This window comes from Episyrphus balteatus, chromosome 3, assembly GCF_945859705.1.
Source record: "Episyrphus balteatus chromosome 3, idEpiBalt1.1, whole genome shotgun sequence".
NCBI classification, from domain to species: domain Eukaryota; kingdom Metazoa; phylum Arthropoda; class Insecta; order Diptera; family Syrphidae; genus Episyrphus; species Episyrphus balteatus.
The window spans coordinates 98876034-98893251 of NC_079136.1; the positions used below are offsets into that span (position 1 = coordinate 98876034).

The 17218-nt window shown below is 28.4% G+C and overlaps 1 protein-coding gene across 15 annotated transcripts in view; it reads right to left on the reverse strand.

Moving 5' to 3' along the window:
* Positions 1-17218, reverse strand: part of LOC129916930 (TLD domain-containing protein 2) — a 217877-nt gene that overhangs the window by 131233 nt on the left and 69426 nt on the right. For 2 of the 15 annotated variants that reach the window (XM_055997154.1, XM_055997153.1), the window contains exon 1: positions 4760-5568. The exons of 4 other annotated variants lie outside the window; for them this stretch is intronic. The gene's annotated coding sequence lies outside the window, so the exon portion shown is untranslated. Of the gene's footprint in view, positions 1-4759; positions 5574-17218 lie in introns of those variants that run through there. 9 more of the 15 variants (XM_055997151.1, XM_055997152.1, XM_055997156.1 and 6 more) reach the window with 9 other exon arrangements.

A 17218-nucleotide genomic window follows, 5' to 3' on the forward strand; every position in this document is an offset into this window, starting at 1 on the left:
AAAAATAAAAAATATTTCGTAAGGAATGATATTTCAAGAAATGAATTGAATTTGGATTGTTTTTTGTTTTGATTTTAGATTAAATATAATTAGCTGTCGGTAATTATTTTTTTTTTTTGTTATTTATGCACAATTCTTTTTTGCAAAATATTTATTTAAGAATTTTCATTCAAAAAAAAAAATCAGAAATCATTGTATTGCATAAATATGACTGGGTGATATTTTGTTTTGTCAGCATAGAAAATAAAACCAAAAAGTAGCTAAATACTTTTTCCAATCGACAGAATTGATTAAAAATTGTTATCTTTTTTAAATTACTAGGTATTTAATCTGTTAGTTTTTACAAAGAGCTCTCTGTTTAAAATTAACATTTATCATTATTTACGCTGAGCCCATAATATCAAAATTGGGAGCTTAACTTTTCATTTCAGGACAGAAATTAGCTTTTGATCGTTCTTTTCGGTGGTATTTTTTTTTATATAGATAATTTGAAATCTTTTCAAATAAATTTTAGGCTGAAAAAATATATTGAATTGTAAGTATAAGAACAAAACTAAATTTAAATAAAAGTCGGTCCCAATTGTTATTACTATCATTATATTTAATTTGTTTAATTTAGTTTTAGGGTACCCCTTTCATAAGTTATGTATAGATAAGATACATTAAAGATCAATGTACGATATGTGAACTTATATATTTTTTGTATATACATACAAGTGAAGAAGAGTGCTTTTTCGTCATAGACTGTTTTTGTTAATTGCGTTTTTTTTTTCTTAACGTCATTTATTTAAAACAATATTAATAATAATGCAATAAACAACAGTCAAAACTGGTTTAATATGTAATCATATTTGCATGCCCTTTAATTTTTTTTTTTTTTTCAAAAAAAAGTTAGCTAGGTTATTTGCGAGGAGAAATTAAAACTACATATTTTATTTAGATTTTAAAAACAACTATCACTTACAGATGTTTAATTGAGCGTACTAAGTACGCTGTAACTACTTGATCGAAGTCAATGATCAGTGCCGCTAGTTTTTAAATACGATGAGATACGTCGCACGTAATTGAGTTTATAGTTAAAGTTGATAAGAATATCTAAGGAGGATTTTATTTATTCAAAATTGAAAAATTTAAACACCTCTTTTATAAACATCAAGAGCCATCAAAAAAATAATTTTACAAAAACGGGACAAAATTTTTAATTATTATTTTGTTACTAGGCCAGGCAAATTTGTAATGAAATCACATTTTTCGAGGGAAAAAATTTACAACACCTAACGAACTAAACCTTTATTTTAACCAACTATAAAATTCTGTTCTTAGTTATTTTTAGTTCAAATAAGTAAAAATGGAGGTATTAAATAAAAATACAATTTGAAAAACATAATATCCTTCGTTAGTTATAGGCTATTGATTATGTAGTTTAGAAAGGAACTAAGACGTTCACGGGTTTTTATTGCAGGAATCGTTCAATCGGTTATAAAAGAAGATAAAACCGCGGAGTGCTATTAAATGAGAGGGTGGAAACTGAAGATAGGGGTGCAAAAGCCCCCTTTTTGGTTTTTTCAATATACCTCGTAAACCAAGCAAAATTTTGATATATTGCACACAAAACTTTTTGTAGAGAATTAAATTTCCTATTGGAATAATGTTTTTTTAAAAATTGAAAAAAAAATTTCCATACCAAAATAGTCGAAACAATCATAAAAAAAATATCTAAAAAATCGATTTTTTGAGTTTTTTTGCTTTTTTACTTGTATATTTTTTTTTGGTTGAGATAGACATAAACGTTGCTTGAAACAAAAAAAGAAGATTAAATTTCCTTCAAAATGCTGTACTCACTAAATTTTTTCATTGAAAATTAACCGAAGTATGGCTATTTTAATCTATCTTTTTTTTCGCATTTTTAGTTTTACTCAAGTAAAATAGAAACATTTGAGGGGAAAGTACGATAACTTAAGCACCAAGAACTGATAATGAGATTTTGTAGAGGGGTTAAATACAATTATTATTTACTATGGGAGGGGGGTCAATGTCCCCCTGTTTTGGCGGGAGGGGCAATTTTCTAAAAAAAATGCTTAAAATAAAAAAAAATTATTAAAAAACAACGGCAACACTTACAGTTTTGATTGATACTTTTTTCAAAAGCTAGAATTATAAAATCAATATTAATTTTAAAATGAAGTTATTTTAATCAATTGTTTTTGAAATACCCGATTTCAAAGTCAAAACTTGTGAAAAAAAAGTTTAAAAATACATTGAGTACAATTTTCACAAAGACTGTGGACCTCAATACGAAATTGATCGACAAAGTAAACTGCCTTAATTGATTTCTTATCAAATCATGAAAATCATAATGTTCCTATGCCTTCTACTTTTTGAGAAAATTGAAAAATAGACAAAATACTTTCTTTATCGGAATCACTCGTTTATTTCAAAAATAATTGATTAAAATAACTTCATTTTAAAATTAATATTAAGTTTATAATTCTAGCTTTTGAAAAAAGTATCAATCAAAACTGTAAGTGTTGCCGTTGTTTTTTAATAAATTTTTTTTAATTTTAAGTATTTTTTTTAGAAAATTGCCCCTCCCTCCAAAACGGGGGGACATTGACCCTCCCTCCCATAGTAAACAATGATTGTATTTAACCCCTCTACAAAATCTCATTATCAGTTCTTGGTGCTTAGGTAATCATACTTTCCCCTCAAATGTTTCTGTTTTACTGAGTAAAACTAAAAATGCGAAAAAAAAGATAGATTAAAATGGCCATACTTCGGTCAATTTTCAATGAAAAAATTTAGTGAGTACAGCATTTTGAAGGAAATTTAATCTTCTTTTTTTGTTTGGAGCAACGTTTATGTCTATCTCAACCCAAAAAAAATGTACAAGTAAAAAAACAAAAGAACTCAAAAAATCGATTTTTTTGATATTTTTTTTATGATTGTTTCGACTATTTGGTATGAAAATTTTTTTTTCAATTTTTAAAAAAAACATTATTCCAATAGGAAATTTAATTCTCTACAAAAAGTTTTGTGTGCAATATATCAAAATTTTGCTTGGTTTACGAGGTATATTGAAAAAACCAAAAAGGGGGCTTTTGCACCCCTATCTTCAGTTTCCACCCTCTCATTTAATAGCACTCCGCGGTTTTATCTTCTTTTATAAATCATTGAACGATTCCTGCAATAAAAACCCGTGAACGTCTTAGTTCCTTATTACCCTGTTTTTTTCGACATAATCAATAGCCTATTAAACGAATCCAAAATTAAACAATAATAGTTTAAAATTTTTGTCATACGAATTAGGTATTGAAATCGGGAAGGAAAAAATGTAAAAAATGTACGACTAGGTCCTTAGAATCAAGATGATGTTCTTCTTAAAGTTAAAAAAAAAATAAAATAATAAGATTTCATATAAAAATAAATGGAATCCATTATGCTCTGTGAAAATCAAAGTGAATTTAATTTTATATTAATAAAACAGATTTCTTATTAATTGTATTTAAATAATTAAATAATTAAAAGATTAAACAAATAGGATGTTCACCTTAATTGAAAAGGATTAATTTCTTTGAATTTTGCTGGACATTATATTTACACAGTAGAAATTAAGAAGATATGTCCACTTATTTTAAGATGGTAGTCTTCTTGCAAAAAAAAACATGCGAAAGTCCGCTTAGTTTAAAACAGATTCCATTTGTTTTTAACATGTCTATATAATAAATTCGTTTTTCTAATGCGGACTGATTTTTAGAAAAAAAAATTAAAACCCTAGTTTTTCGTTTAGCTAATTTTCTCTAAATGAGATAGTTCTTTACAGTGTGATACACCAGCAACGTGTCAAATTATAAGAAATCCTAGGGGACAGAAGTCTATTTCCCCGTTTAGCCACGAGGGACAATTTTATAAAAAAAACTTTATTTGGAAAAAAAAATATTTAAAATCAACGTTTTAATTAGATAATAATGTGGTGCTATACTTTTTCTAAAGTGTTTTCAAACTCAAATTTTTGACAAAAAAAGAATTTCGGTTCAATTTAAAGCAATGTTGATGTTCTTTTTTGAAAAAAATAATTGAAATGCGTTAAATCGCTTCAGAAAATATTAAAAATACAAAATTCTATAGGAAAATCACTTAAAAGTAGATATTTTTTAAAAATGAGAAAATTAAACTAAAATTAGACATTAGGCTGGTACATTAATTTTTGTCCAAAATTCATTTAAAATTATGTCCGAAAAACGATAAAAACCAAGTTTGAAGTGAACCACTCATCTTGCTAATTCATCATTTTTCGGTCAGTCATATCATAGTGTTGAAAAAAAAACTGGAGAAATTGTGTAAACCATTTTAACCATCTTCAAACCCAAGTTTTTTTTACTTATTTTTCATCTGATTTCTTTTGAAGATAAGAAAAATGCAACTTTATGAGCCCAAGATGGTACACTTTAATTTTTTTTTTCTTTTCTTTTAAATGCAACGGTATGTTGATGCTGTAGTTTACACAAAAAAAAAAAGACAAGAAACAAGGCAAAACAAAAAATTTTGTCAGTGGAATTAGGTATATTGTTTGCAGATTTTATGTTGCAGCCATAATATAATCCGGTTTAAATGGACCCCGTTAGATATAGAGATGGTACAACTTTTTTTTTATTCAAATTATTAAAAAAGAGAGAAATTTCTTTTTTGCAAAAATAAATCATTTGCAACACAATTTTTGAACGATTTGCGATAATGTTTGAAAGAAATAAAATTAACAAACCTTTTTACAAAACTACAATGTTGAAACCGTTTTTCTTTGGGAAACAGGAAAAAGTCACATCTCAGCCAAAATACACAATAACAAAATCATTTACCAAATTTGAATTTTTCCTTTTATTTTTTCTCAATAATTTTCACCACACAATGCACTTTTTCAGCTTTAACACACACAAATCAAAATTTTCAATTTTTTTTCTATTCAAGGGGGAAAATTACACAAAACTTATTAAAATTTTTGGGGGATAGATGCAAAACAAAGAAGAAAAAAACTGCACGAGTTTTACACACAAACGAAAAATAACAGAAGTCGAAGAAGATGAAGAGAAAAAAGACAACGAACGAATGCAACCAAACGAAGAAAAAGAAAAATTCGAACAACAAAATTTCGAAATGAAATCGAAAGTTAAACAGAACCCGCGCCAAACCGATTCACTTGTTCGTGTTCCACTTTTGGTCAGTTTTGTTGTTGTTGTTAAAAATAAAGACACAGGCCAAAGGAACGACAAAAAATTGATACAATTTCACCTCGCAGGAGAAACAAGAATTATAATTTTTTTTTGTTTTTATTTTTGACAAGAAAAGGAAGGAATTCTGTGATATTTCGGAAGTTTGCAGAAATAGTAGGTAGCTTTTTTTGTAATTTTTTGTGTTTTTCTTCAAAAACTAAACCACGCACGGTGCATTAATTATGCGCAAATGCTAGCGATCGGTGCAAATGAAAAATATAAACTGATCGAAAATTTCTCCGCAAAAGCGTCAGAAAGCGGCTCTGCTGTGGCTACGACTTGTTAGTATGACATCGAACGAAATACAACAAAAACAAAAAAGATATAAAAAAAAAGAGTGCTCCCCAAAGCAACAACAAACAGAAAGAAATATACGATGGGGTTCATATCGATCGTCGTCGCCGTCGTGGTTGTTTATGTGTTTGTGTAACTTTATTTCAGCCCCTTGCCTCTTGCTTCTGAAGAAGCTGGTATTGTAGTATGAGTTAATGTCTTCACTTTTGCATGCTGAAGCTTTGCTTCTGACTTTTTTGTGGTCCATGGTGTGGGCTTTTGTGATGGTCTCTTGGAAATAACAACTTGGAGTTTTAACACACATACCAAGATACAAGAACTGCATGATCGAAGATGAATGTGAGCTTATCACAGAAACAAATCGACAGAAAAAGCTTATGTTGGGGAGCTTCAAGCGATCGTTGATCTTTGTTTGAGAAATGTTTGCAGCGAGAATTTATCATTAAACTAAGCTTGTTAGAGAGAGAGTTTAAAAGAGCTATATAGTGGAAAGCTTTTTTTTATTAAGCACGTGTGTTGGTTTGATTATTTTGTTGGTTTTATTATTTTGCTCTGTAATAAACTTTAAATTGAAGTGAATGCATGGTTGAGCATTAGAGAGAGAGTTAGAAAAAGAGAGGAGAGCTATATTTAAATGGAGATCGATGTATAACCTGCTTTTAATAAAAGAAAACATAATACAAATATGGCTACACGTGAACTGGAAACAGGAAGTGCTTTTCATTGCAAATAATCGCAATGGGGTTTACATTTTTGACAGAAGTTTAAATGATTAAATTATTTAAGTTATATTATAGCAATTAATTTGTTCTAAATTTTTGTGGATTTGTATAGCTGTTTAGGAATGTTGTGCCAACTTTTGACTGGTCAATGACTTTTAATAATGAAGAGTAGATTATTATAGCTGATGATGATGAGCAAGTAAAAAAGTAGGTCTTGCTCGGCGTTAAGCACCTTATTCCATCGAATATAAATCAATTTTTTTTTTTGTTATTCAAATAAATCATTTTCAGATTATTATGTGAATTTTTGAAGTATGTAACTTTTAAAACTCAGACTCATTTGAGTAAAAAAATTTAGCTTTTCCAGCATGTAAACTAACATCGTGTTTTGACAATTCGAAAAACCTACGTGTAATTTTGTTTCAAGATGATCGGTTATCAAATACAAAAATGGTGAATCAATGGCGATCAAATTTCATTTTGGATCAATTCGACCAATTTGTGACAAAGTTGATTGAAGAAAATCTTGTGTGCATAGTTTTGGGATTAAATAAGTTACTTACTGCACAAGTGAACATTCAAAAATTTGACGTAACAAAGCCAATAACTAGTGCACGATCAAGTCGCTTCCAAAGATTTTTCATTTGTCAAAATACAATTAATATTTTAGAAATTTTTATTGAACACATGAACATACACCATACTTCTTTTGGCTTTGCTGTAGGGTAATAAGACCAATTGTTGACACTATTGATTAACCTACCATAAAGCGCGTGTGCTTCACAGGTGCATTATTTTTTTATTTTTTGTTTTATTAGTTACGTAATTATTATTCTTAAAAACAATCAACCTTATTAGATACATACGTAAGATTTATTATTTTTTTAATTTATTTATTTATTTATAACACGCCTGAGCATTTATAGAATAGTGTATTGAAAAACCTTAAAAGCACATCTCAGGTTCAGCGGGAGATGGGTGAAGAAAAACCACCTAACGGTAGATTTAGCTATATTTGAACGCCCCCTCCCCCCCCCCCTTGGACGGGCCAAACCCCAAATTGTTAATAATAATTAGGAGATATATATTAATAAATTTCTATTTCTAAAAAAAAACGATTCTTGCGATTTCAAAAAAAAAATTATGTGAACTTCTTGTAACAAATATTAATTCTTTTTTCTTTTAATCATTATAAACGGTACTTTTTTTTAGTTTTTGAAAGTTTAGTTTCAGGTATAGACTAATCACTCCTTCAAAATTGCATTAAATTTTTTACTGTTCATTTTTGTGTTTTATTTTTTCTAAATTTGTAGCTTAAAACAAAAATTAAATGGCTTAATAATTTGGACCTCAAACTTCTTTTAAAACTTGCTTTTTTTTTCTTCGAATCAGTAATGTTTTATTTTTTTTTTGTTTCTATTGCGATTTTTTTATATTAACAATTTCAAAAATCTTAGCTACTTCAATTACAAAACCAAGTACTTTAGGGCTAGCTCATTCACTTTTGTTTAACAAGAAGTCGAGTTTAAAATTTGTTTAATTTAAAGTTTATTGAAAATCGAAAGTAAAGCTTAAATTAAAGTCCAGCTCCTCCAGTTTTAAGTTTTAAGTAAGTAAACTAAAATCCTATCTGCCAGTCAAATTGAAGATTTTTAAATGTCGAATTTGTTCAAACAGTAAATTATAGATAGCGTATCATATAGTATGTGAAAAAGTCCTACTTTTGATACAGAAAAGAAATATTTTTGTGAGCGTTATTAACGTTACCTTCCATAGAACCGTTTTCTTGAATTTTTCTCGTTAGCCACTTAAACAAATTTTTTGAAAAATATAATCAATCAATTTTGGATTTTTGAAAAGTATTAAAATTTTTACCTTTTTTTTGAAAAATTAATTCTTTCATATATTATAATATAAATATAAATATTTTTTGAATTTTTTTTTAAGCCACTCCAATAATTTTCAAAAATAAAATTCCAAAAATTCTTTTTTTTTATAAGAAATCAAATGACATACATACTTCATTTGGAGAGTAAGACCCTTTAAAAGGGTTTTCCGTAATTTCAAAATCAACAAGAATTTTTAACATTTCTTATAAAATTAATAATAAAATTAAATTGCGTAAAATTTCAGAATCTCTACTGTCCGGTATTTGAATTCCTTCATTAACAAAAAAAGCAAACGCTGCGGTTAAAGTACAAACTTACTTCGCGATTTAAATAATAAAAAAACGCTTGCAACACATATTTCATAACTTAAGTACCTACCTAAAAATTTAAAGTTTGACAAATCTATAATTAGCCTTCATAAACTGCAGTTTATTCATCCATCCCACAACAAAATATTTCAACAGATATTGCCTCAATCGAAAAGTGATTCAGGCTGATTTATCCAGCCTCAGCAAGGTAGTAGTTTTCATGCATGGCTGCACGTAAAGCATGCGCAGCGCATTGCACATACCAAAGAGCCCAAGAAGTAGTGTTGCAAAACAAGTTATAGATGGTATAGATATTTGGTTAAATTTTTCAACACATGATCTTGTATATTCAGATTTTAGTTAAATCTTAAAAATTTGATAGTTTTTTTAAAGGCAAAGACTGAAAATACAGTACCTGAGAACAACTTCGATTAAATTTTTTCATGCACTTGATTGCATTGATTACTTTTAAGGCAGTAAAGACTATATTCTGCAAACTGCAAAGCCACTAACAAATGGCTTCGTCTTTTCATCCGAGAAGTTTAAACTTGCTTACCAGGTTGCAAACTTGCAACGCTTCTTTCTTGACTATTTTTGTACCTTAACCTAGTGTTGGTGAATAAAGGCATGTACAAAGAAAGAGAAGCTTAGCTCTCCCAACAATCAAGTCGCGCGCAGAATCGCAAGCGTTGCTTGTTTGGGCCTTGATTTCTTTGTGTTGTCTGCTTCTATAGTTGGGTTCAAACTAGCATCTTGTCTGAGACGAAGCTCTTCGCTTCAATGTTTATTTAAAAATTATAAGTTATACACCAATGGCCCTGTAGGCTTGATACCTGAGAGAGAGCTCATTGAACTGTGATCTGTGAAACAGAAACAATGTTAAGGTGCGAAGATTATTCACTTTCGATTTCATCCATGAATATGATTTGGAGAGATATTGCCTTGTTTTGTGAGCGCGCGCAAACAACTATTTTTTCCAACACGTTGAAACAAAACAGTGTTGTTGTAGTTCAGTGCAAGGGCATGTTTTTCTGTCACCTGTCAGTCTACACTTTGTGTTGATTTTATTTTACGATAAGAGGATTTTATAGAGTTATTGTTTGTAAATTTTGTTGTAAGCTTTTTGTTGTTAAAAATGTGATATTTTCTATTTTTTTTTTTGCAAGTATAAAGTCACGTTTGTGTGTATAAAGTAAAATGAAAAGCTGATAAATAAAATAAATATAATATTTTTATATGATCATGGCATTTGTTTACAGTGGCAATTAGCGCATAAGATTGCAGATATTGAGAGAATATTTGTAATCAAATTAATAAAAGATTAATGAACTTATTAAGGAAAATTATTCGTTTCGGAGCTTCGTTAATTTGATAAATTAATTATTTATGGTATCGATTGAGATCTCTGTTTACTGAACTCGAAATATAATATAATTGTTAGTAATGCATACAACGGTCCTTGAACAATAAGGTTAAGAATATTAGATAAGGGTGTTGAAAAATGATTAAGACAAATAAAAACAAAAAAGCATTTGTTAACTTATTCTTAATGTTAATAGAAAGTCTGGTCTTACAAACATGCATAAAACACAATTCGTCATTTTTCAGAAAATCGAAAAAAACTTAAAGTAAAATACATAGTGATTTTTGGTACCATTTTTAGTTGTCATTGAAATTCAGATCCCGATTTGTGGGATCAGTTTGCTATTTTCATTTAACTTGGACTGGTTAAATTAAATATTGGAATATAGAGAACAGAATTGCGTACTTAGTTTAAAAACAATGATTTTATCCCCTCTTGAAAAGTCACTCCTTAGCAGTAGAATCACTTTGAAAAACGTGTGAAATTTAAGCAAATTGTTATTTGTTTTTAACTATATTGCTTTATTTTTCGATTAAAATTTGAAGAAATCGAATCAGCCTATGGCGCTTTAACGGAAACAATTTGCAGAGATTATGGCTTCGTCAGTTCAAAGACATTCATTTCGATTTGAGACGATGATGGTGCGTCTGGGGATAAGCAACGTTTTTTTTACCATCAACTGTGGAAATCTGAGGAAAGTGTCAATGAAAATAGACCCAAAAATCATGCTAAAATATCACGAAAATGCATCGCACAATGTGTACATACACATGTATCCTAATCTGGTACCTACTACAAAATATTTTGACAGTTTTTCAGCAAATGAAAAAAGTTAGTCAGCAAATGATTCCACCAAACTATTTTGTTTTATGAATTATTTTCAACATTTTTAACAAGAAAAAAATTTTTCTTCTTATCATATAAGTACTTAAAGACTCCGAGATCTTAGCATCCTTTATGATACACGTTTTTAATTACCACAATCAGGGTCACTATGGCGTATGTGTAACTTTTTTTTAATTGACAAAATTTAAAGCTTAACACAAATAATTTCTATCTTCGTGACCTTTTTCTTATAATATTGAATCCTAAGCGGGCTTTGGGTCTTTATTGAATCTAGATTGTAGATTATTTATCGACGTTTCGAACGTTGACCTTTCAAAACGGTTTCATTGTTCATGTAAAGTTGTGCATCATCACCGAACAAAATGTAAAAATTAATTTCGGATAGGAAAAGGCGATATCTACAATAGATTAATTTTCATATTTTTTCTTTAATTTCATTTTTTTTAATTACGGCTTAGTTTATATTATACAACAAGTCTATTTAAGAATCCTTTAGTACGCTTTACAAGAATACTCAAATGCGTGCGATTTTAAAATTTTTGGATTTTGTTCGCTGATTTCGAAAACGATTTTTTAAAAGACACAAAGTCGCAGACTTAAGAAGTTAAATTTTTCTGCAAAAATGAATTTTATGTTTATTATTATAACTGCATTTCAAATCTATAAATAAAAAGTTTTGTCAATCTAAGCTTCTTAAATAGACAATTCCCAAGGTCCTGACGTAACTCACAGAGGTACTGACTTCACTACTAACTTCAATGATGTGATAAATATTAAATATTACTAAGAATTGTTTTATCATGACAAAATAAATACTAAATATAATAAATTCTGTTTGCATATCTTCCAAAACATTTATATTTATTGATATAGAGGTATTTAAAAAAAATATATATATAAACAAAAATATTAATTGAAACTCTCGACTGAAATCTGAAATTGAAAACCGAATGTTTATAGTTTTTTATCAGCTTAGAAATATAATTGAAATATTATCGCTAAAAGCTTCATCTCATGTTATTCATCGGTTTTATTTTGCAATAATTGCTAATTTTTTTTTGTTATCGCAGTAAAAAACAATTTCGCATTAACATGGTGTGCAAAACATTTGAAAAAGTTCATTGCTAAGGTCATAACGAAAAAACATATTTTTTAATAGACACGAGCTTTTTTCAATTCTACCGGAGAGGAAGTCACAAATTAATATATTGCAAAACAAATTGATGATGATGATGATGATTATCATTTTTTTTTTGTTTGTTTATTTCTATAAATATAGAAAACTTTGGAGATGCATTTCATTACGAGTAGGTCGAATACCTACCTACCCGGAATGATTAATATTCTAACAATATCCAAGCATTGACCCAATTCACCTTACTTAGTTTAGTTGTTTTTTTTTTTTCATACAAATTCCTAACGAAGTGAACTGTCTCTGAAGTCTCTATAATATCGACGACATCAAAAAAAAAAACCTAGGAACTTATTGAGCATGTGTTTTTTTTTTTTTTTGGATTTGTTTAATTAATTGTTTAGAGACGGCGATGGATTTGTTTACATTTATTTTTCTTATAAGATTGCAACCAATTGTAAACATTTCAATTGAAATGATGTCATAATATTTGTTTTAATTAGTACTTTTTCAATTGAAGTATTTTGCTTTATTTGCATCTCAATATCGAGATTAAATTGCAGATTGCTCATAACTTTGGTGCATAACAAAAAATGATAAATTGAATCTGTTGCTTGATTATTTTAATATGATTGTTTATAACTCCTCTTAATAGAACTTAACATTGAAAAATATAGCAAGAAGTTAAATTAAATTTTATTAATGTTTGTTGGGTGAATGTGTCGGTACCTATGTTATTATTTCGTAATTTTGGCAATTCTGACTATTAAAAAACTATTAGTGAATTTTGTGTAGGCATATTTATTGAGGTAAACAATAATAAAACTGACCATAATTTACAATAATGTAGAAATGAGGGCGCCAAAACAATTTTTTTTAATTATTAGAAAGGGTACCTACGACTTTTCTTTCAATGTGGTAAGTTTAAACGTGTTGTCAGAAATGAAAAATTTGAAAAAATGTGTTTACTCTAAATGTGTTTAATTCTGTAAATAAATGAAATTTGTTTTCGTTTGAAGTTGCGGTCCGTTGTTGACACTTTATTGTTTTTCTTAACAAAAACAAAAAAAATATGAAATCTATTTTTTCTTGTTCTCCATCTGTTGTATGAAAAAAAATTAAGGTCAAAACATATTGACAGAGTACAGATAAATCATAAACATAATTGATTTAATTTTTGTTTGATCCCGCGGTAAGTTCAAATCACTTTCAATCATACAATCGAGTTCACCAAATGTGTTTGAACAACCTTGTCTATGATTACTTAACAAAACACAAATATTTCGTTTTTGTTCAAGATTTAATTTCATATTTTTCTCTTGAACCAAAATAATGTTGTTTTTCACCCAAAAGAATTACCAATGTCAGTTTGTTGCACTACAACTACAGACTTTACACCCAACACGTAAAAGCTTTTTATTTCCAGTTGACTTAAAGTTAAAGTGAAGTGGTTGCAGCAGTTGTTGTTGTTTTTTTTTTGTAATACTTTTTTCTTTTAATAATAAAAGATTGACTTGGAGTAGGGCTTGTCAGGAAAGACATATATTATGGATATTCAACACACATTTCTATGTATACTCAGGTGAAAAATTAACTTTATACGTGTTCTTTTATTTTAAATTTATGTAATTATGTTAAAATTTGTTAGAAACTAATGTCTTTGATTTTCATTACGAATTAAATTATTTGCCTGTTTTATATTTGGTTTAAAAATATATTAAATCGAACTTCAAGCAAATATGTTATCTCTTTCAGAACTGACATTTTTTTTGTACTCAAGTACGAACAGGAACGCAAGTCTGTTCTCTATCTATATAAATATTATATTTAAAGGAAACTGTCAAGCAAAACGAGCACAGGAGATACATTTAATATTTTATAAGAAGCTGTCGGGGATATTGATTTTTCTGAACTAAAATTATAAATTGCATACGAGTGACAATCATTATTGCATATTGGTGAATTCGTAAATGGAAAGTTATATACGTATGAAAACGAGAAAATAAATAATAATTTCGATACAAATTCATATTACTGGTAAATGGGAATATATCGAGTAGAAATTTATATAAATTGTTGTGCACACACTACGAATAATTTTCTATCTGGTTCAAAGAATAATGCCGAAGTCCTATTTCACTGGTCAACAAGGTTTTTGTTACAGACACCAAGATATACTTTTCTATAGGTTTTTTGGGTGCTGAGCTCGAATCCGAAGTCAGAACAATTCTACCACATCACGTTTTTGAGATAATCTCGTTAGAAAATCGAAAATGCCGCTTTTTTACCAGTTTTCGAGATTATTTCTTAGCTTTTGGTTATTTGTTTTAAATAAATTTGTAACGGTTTCTAATAGAACTAAATCTTGTCTTTCTAAATCCGTTTAAATCTTTTAAAAATCTCTTATCTTCTTTGAGAAATCTGAAATTGAAATCAACGTGTTTGGTATATCTCATATTTATTTGCTTTTAATAGTAAATCTCGAAATGTTCTTTGCCAATCGCCTTCAAATTTTGACACAACGTCCCATTTAGAATCTTGCAAGTTTTTATATTTGCAAAGGTGGTGAATCGCAGTGAGATTCATCAAAGCGTGACCGTGTCAGATACTTATACTAAATAATTACTAGTGAGAAAAATATAATTTTTTTTCTTGTTAAAAACAAAGAACATTTCGAGATTTACTATTAAAAGCAAATAAATATGAGATATACCAAACACGTTGATTTCAATTTCAGATTTCTCAAAGAAGATAAGAGATTTTTAAAAGATTTAAACGGATTTAGAAAGACAAGATTTAGTTCTATTAGAAACCGTTACAAATTTATTTAAAACAAATAACCAAAAGCTAAGAAATAATCTCGAAAACTGGTAAAAAGCGGCATTTTCGATTTTTTAACGGGATTTTCTCAAAAACGTGATGTGATAGAATTTTTTTGACTTCGGATTTGAGATCAGCACACCAAAATCCTATAGAAAAGTATACCTTGGTTTCTGTAACAAAAAAAAAGTTTAATTTTGTTGACCAGTGTTTTCATTTACTATTTTCATTTACATTTCAAATGTTATTTGATTAAAATAACAAATAATATAAAAATATCAAGAAAAATATATTTATGTGACTTTGAAGTGATATAATTTCTAAACGGTGCAGGATACAAGAAAACTTTGTAGGGCAATTGTAAAATTGTCTCAGCTACAATTTTGTATAACATAATTTTTGTCTAAGACCTACCGTTTTTAAAATAAAAAATGTTGTGACCTTTGACCTTTTTTAATGCGACTAGCGGACAGAGGAAGCTTCAGGACTTTAAACAGATTGTCAACCACCAAGCTGTATACCAAAAATCAGCCTGATACAAATATTTTCCTTGAAAAAATCTATTTTTAATGGGCTATCAGTAAAAACTTAAAAAAAGGTAAAATTGTCTTGTTAAAAGTACAAAAACAATTCTTAGAATGGTTTTAAACTCCAAATTAAGCATGCAATTTAGTGACAAAAATTTTTTAAATTATTGGTACGGTTTTTTTAAGGTTTTTATGTATAAAAATTTTAAAAAGAAAAAAAAAAATTGGTAGGTATACCAGTTAAAAATATAGAATGAAGTTCGAAAATTCATCCTAAAAATTTCAACATAGAATGGAATATGCGCCAATTGTTTATATATCTCTGTAAAATAATCGTGCCATTTAGATACAAGGCTACATAAAATATGTATATTGCGACTGTAAGCAATAGATTATTGCATTCCAAAATCACTTCCTTTTTAAAAAGTCAAAATATTAAAATAAATAAATCATTCAAAACAACATACCTACATCATTTACCCTTCAAAAACCTCCCACGAAATAAAATCCAACACCCCTATGCTAACACAAAAGTAGAATTTTCCACTCAACAAAAAGAAAATAGTTCAGAATTCATACCTATAAAATTATATAGTTTGGTCTTTGAAGTAATAAATCATTTCGGACATAATTAAGGCTTTGAGGATGTAGAATTGTACAATATTTATTTCAACTGCCGTCCATTCCAGTTAACAATTTATAGCACGACATCATCAAATCACAACCAACACAGCAGTCATTGCAAGTATACAGCACCAGAAACGCTCTAAGCTATAGAAATAATTCAAAGTGATTCACCTTCAATTGTCGTGTAAACTATTGGAGCTATCTGAACCCGTTTATGGAAATCCACTTTCATGACATAATTGCAACTTTTCGGGGACGGAAACCAATTTCGAATGACTCATTGTGATTTATTTTCTCAAATACGAGCAAAATCGATTGGCACGTAGGCTTTGCCAAGAGGTCATTCAATTGTTTTTCTATCCATATTTTGGACCGAAGCCTCATTTCTTTTGGCCGGTATTTTTTTTTTTTCTTTTTAATAAATAATAATAATGAAATTGGTGTTGATTGCTTTTAAGTTTCAATAAAATGAAGGCAGACTTAGTAAAAATAGATCTAATTGTTTGTGTAAATAGGTACTTTTATTATTTTATAGTGCAACTATAGTAGCTATGTGATGGAGAAATAATATGAGTTTTTATTTTATATTAAAATTGTTATTTAACAAATTGGATAATGTTGATATAATCTCGATTAAGTGTGTCGTTGTTGGGGTTGAATGTTATCAGCTGAAAAATAGTTGGGAAGTAACTTCTGAAAATGGATGTGTGAAGGTCTCTCACGTTTATGTTGCATGAAGTGCTCGCTACAAATTGTTGTTCAATTTAAAAAATGCGTAGAAACCAAATATGGATTTGGATTATGTCAGAAACTTAAACAAAAGTTGATAGACAATGAAAAATAATTCATATAATATAATATGTAATAAAATTTCAAATCTATTAAAAATTGATTGCTTTGGAGGCTGGACAGTTATACTACCTTACATGGATAGAACAATATTCAGTGACTTCAGTCCTGCAAAAGTTCCATTTCACAACCAGTCGCGAACTTGAACGAACACCCCGGAAGAGATTGACGTATAGTTATTAATAACTTCAGTCCGAAGAAATCGTCAAGACTGGATGGCGTTTCCAACTTTATCGTACAGAGACTGTAATAATCTTCCAGCCATTACTCTCAAAAACTGTATTGACAACAACCACTCCCCGCAAAAATAGAAAATTGAAAAAATATACTGGCTATTCCAATCACTCTTCTCAACAACACAATAAATTAATTAACATAATAAATTAAATTTTTTCAGTTTAAAACTTTATTTTTATTGATTTTTTTAACTAAGTTCTTTAATTTAGTTCTACACTGAAAAAAAAAAAAAAATAATTAAAAAAAAACAAATTAGTACAAGAAAACAATAATTTTTGAATTGCAAGGCGAGACCCCTAGCGGTGAGAATTCGAAATAAAAAAAAAAATTAAGTTAGTTT